The 3,873-nt window shown below is 37.2% G+C and overlaps 1 pseudogene; it reads right to left on the bottom strand.

The window, feature by feature from the left end:
* Window positions 1-353: 353 nt before the first annotated feature.
* On the bottom strand, window positions 354-1,829 carry LOC101282956 (cytochrome c-like; annotated as a pseudogene).
* Between the last annotated feature and the right edge of the window lie 2,044 nt (window positions 1,830-3,873).

Below are 3,873 nucleotides of genomic sequence, written 5' to 3' on the forward strand. Positions count from 1 at the left end.
TATGTTAATATAACCTGTTGTATAGATCTACCTATAAAACCAAACTCCTATAGGTTTTGAGATGGCATTCACCATCTCTGTGAAAAGTTGAACATTACTAATCAAATTCAATCATATCTTTAGAAGGGGAAAACAGTGACAGCCCTTGCTGAACCAGAATTACTATCAAAACTCAAAAAGCTGATCATCGTTTAGCCACAAGCCAATCCTATTTAAATCAGGACTGTCCAACAGAACTATTCTAGCAGCCATTCATCATCTGAATTCTGGTATATGAGATCAGTTTAGATACGGTATGCATAAAAAGGTCATAGACATTTCTGTGCCGTAATAAATAGGGCAGTAGCCATCTATTACTCATCAGTAGCTTTTCTGAGAGAAGTTACTAAGTCTACGCTTTCTGCCTTCTTAATGCCAGTGAAGATTACTTTTGTTCCAGGGATGTACTACTTAGGATTCTTCAAATACTCCCCAGTGATGCCTTCGTTCTTTTTTTTTTTTTTTTTTTTGATAATTTCTTCTTTATTTGTTGGCTGTAACTCTTCTACAAGGAAGAAACCTCTGTTCAGCTGTTTGTTTACTCTGAATTACAATTTTCACAGGAAAGGCAGGAGACACACACGATTCTGCTTACTTTAGCAATGTTTAAATCAGAACCTCAACAGATTTCTCTTTTTTTTTTTTTTGCGGTATGCGGGCCTCCTACTGCTGTGGCCTCTCCCGTTGCGGAGCACAGGCTCCGGACGCGCAGGCCCAGAGGCCGCGGCTCACGGGCTCAGCCACTCCGCAGCATGTGGGATCTTCCCGGACCGGGGCACTAACCCGCGTCCCCTGCATCGGCAGGCAGACTCTCAACCACTGCGCCACCAGGGAAGCCCCATGCCTTTGTTCTTGATGACATCTGCGTAAGAGAATCCAGGGTCCTGCACTGTTTTTCGCCCAAATAGAGCATGGAGGTTTGGTCCAGTCTTGTGCTTGCCTCCCTTTTCCACGGTAGGGCACTGGACACACTGCTGAAAAATCGTCTTGCCCCTCTCCACATCACCCACTTTGAAATTGTTCCTTTGTCATATGTGATACGAAAGTTCCAATACAAGTTGGATGTCCACTTTCTCCACAACTCTTGAAGTTTACTAAAAATCACTGAATCATATTCTTAAAATGGGTGAATTTTATTATAACTTATATGTCAATAAAACTATTTAAAAGAAACAACTACATGGGAATGCCCCACAGAGCTGGCTAAATGAGGAAGACAATAGGTGATGAACACAGTTCTCTGCCAGCTCCCATTTCCTTCTGAGAAAAGAAGAGGGAGCTGGAGAGTGGTCTTAGTGTTTTGGACCAGTCTTAGCAGGAACAACTCCCACAACTCTTAGAATAAAGGCCCAACTCCATCCTGGCCAGGCCTTGCCCTCTCCAGCATCAGTTCCCAACACTCTTCCATGCCTTATGTCCTCCCCAAATACACTGGCCTTCTTTCAAGACTTAATATTGATGTAGTCCTTCCCACCTCAGGGCCCCTGCATGTGCTGTCACCCCTACCAGAAACACATTTCACTTTCTGCCTAGGTACCTTCTACTCAATCTTGAGACCTCAGCTCCATTGTCTCTTCCTTGGGGAAGCCTTCCTTGATTTCCTGAGCTTGGTCAAATTCCTCTATGAATTGGTATCATAGACCCTTTCTCCCTATATAATTTACCACAGTAGCAACTTTTTATTTATTTGTGATATCATGACTCATGTTAGACCAGTCACCATGAAGATAGGAAACATGTCTAATTTGCTCACCATTGTATCCCAGGGCCCAGCACAGTGCCTGCCACATAGTAGATGCTCAGTTAATTGTTAATGACTTGCTGAAAGTTAAAATTCTAAACTTCTTAAGATCAGGGGTTTGTAGTATTCAAAACTTCTGTCATTTTGAGATATAACAACTCAATACATTATGCAATTATTATGTTCCTGAAACATTTCATGTGCCAGAGAGCAAAAAAATCTACAAAAAAGTAGTAAAACCTGACCTTGAAGTTTATGGTTTCATCATTTAAGGAGCTTTTTTCTCTTCTCTAGCCAGGCTGAACAAGAAAACAGGAGAGAATGTACAAGTTACCAATATCAGAAATGAAAAAATGGTCATCAGTACTGATCCCATGGACATCAAAAAGATACTAAGGGAATAATAAGGGAACAACTTTATGCACACAAGTTTGATAACTTAGCTGAAATGGACCAGCTCCTTGAAAGACACAAACTACCAACACTCACAGAAAGGCAAATAGATAACCTGCATAGCCCTTCAGCTATTAAAGAAATCAAATCAATAATTCTTTTAAAGTCTTCCAAAAAAAGCAAACAACAGGCCCAGATGGTTTTGCTGGTGCATTCTACCAAACATTTAAGGAAGAAATATTACCAATTCTCTACAATCTTTTCCAAAAAATAGAAACAGAGGGAACACATCTTAATTCATCCTATGAAGTCAATAGTATCACAATACCTTAAAAAAAAAAGACATTATAACAAAAGAAAAGTATAGATCAATATCTCTTACGAACAGACACAAAAATTATCAAGAAAGTATTAGCGAATCAAATCTGACAACGTATAACAAGGATGAATATGTCAACCAAGTGGATTTTATTCCAGGTTTATGGGCTAGAAGACTCTGTATTGTCAAGAACTGTTAACATTTGAAAATGCAAGGATAGTTCAACAATTTGAAAATCAGTCAGTGTAATCCACCATAGCAAAAGGCTAAAGAAGAAAAATCATATCAATTGATGCAGTAAAAGCATTTAACAAAATCTAATGCCTATTCATCATCATTCAAAAAAAAAAAAAAAACAGAAACCTCTCAGCAAACTAGGAATAGAGGAAAACTTCTTCAACACAATGAAGAACATCTACAAAAAACCTACAGCCAACATCATATCAATACTTAATGGTGAGATTAAGATCAAGAATAAAGTAAGGATATCTTCTTTCTTATCACTCCTATTCAACGTCATACTGGAAATCCTAGCTAGTGCAATGAGACATGAAAAAAAAATTAAAAGCGTATATATCACTGTCTTCATTCATAGTTGGCATGGTTTTTTACAGAAAACCACCAAAATTCTGCAAAAAAAAAAACCTAAAATAAGTATAGCAAGGCCACAGGATACAAGGTTAATATACAAAAGTCTATTGCTTTTCTACATACCAGCAATGAACAAATGGAATTTGAATTTTTTAAATACCACTTACAATAGCACCAAAAAACCAAAGAACTTAGGTATATATATAACAAAATATCTTCAGGATCTATATACTAAAAAACACAGATAAAAGAAATTTTTGCAGGTCTAAGTAGAAGAGACAGTCCATATTCATGAACTGAGGTTTAATATTGTTAAGACATCAATTCTTTTCAACTTGACATATAGACTCAATGCAATACCAGTCAAAATCCCAGTAAATTATTTTGTAGATATCAACAAGCTGATTTATGTGGAAACATAATACTGAAAAAGAACAAAGTCGGAAGACTCACATTATCCAATTTCAAGATTAACTATAAAGCTACAGTTTTCAAGACAATGGAAGTTAGACACTTAGATCAGTGGAACAGAATAGAGAGCCCCAAAATAGACCCACATAAAAATAGTCAACTGGTTTTTTACAAAAGGGTGTGGCAAGTCAATGGAAAAATAATAGTGTTTGCAACAAATGGTGCTGGAATAATTGTATAACTATTTGCAAAAACAAATGAACCCAGGCACAGACCTTAACATCTTTCACAAAAATTAACACAAAATTGATCATAGACCTAAACGTAAAATGCAAACTATAAAATTTCTAGAAGAAAACATAGGAGAAAATCTAGGTGA

This window comes from Orcinus orca, chromosome 1 (genome assembly GCF_937001465.1).
Source record: "Orcinus orca chromosome 1, mOrcOrc1.1, whole genome shotgun sequence".
Taxonomy (NCBI): domain Eukaryota; kingdom Metazoa; phylum Chordata; class Mammalia; order Artiodactyla; family Delphinidae; genus Orcinus; species Orcinus orca.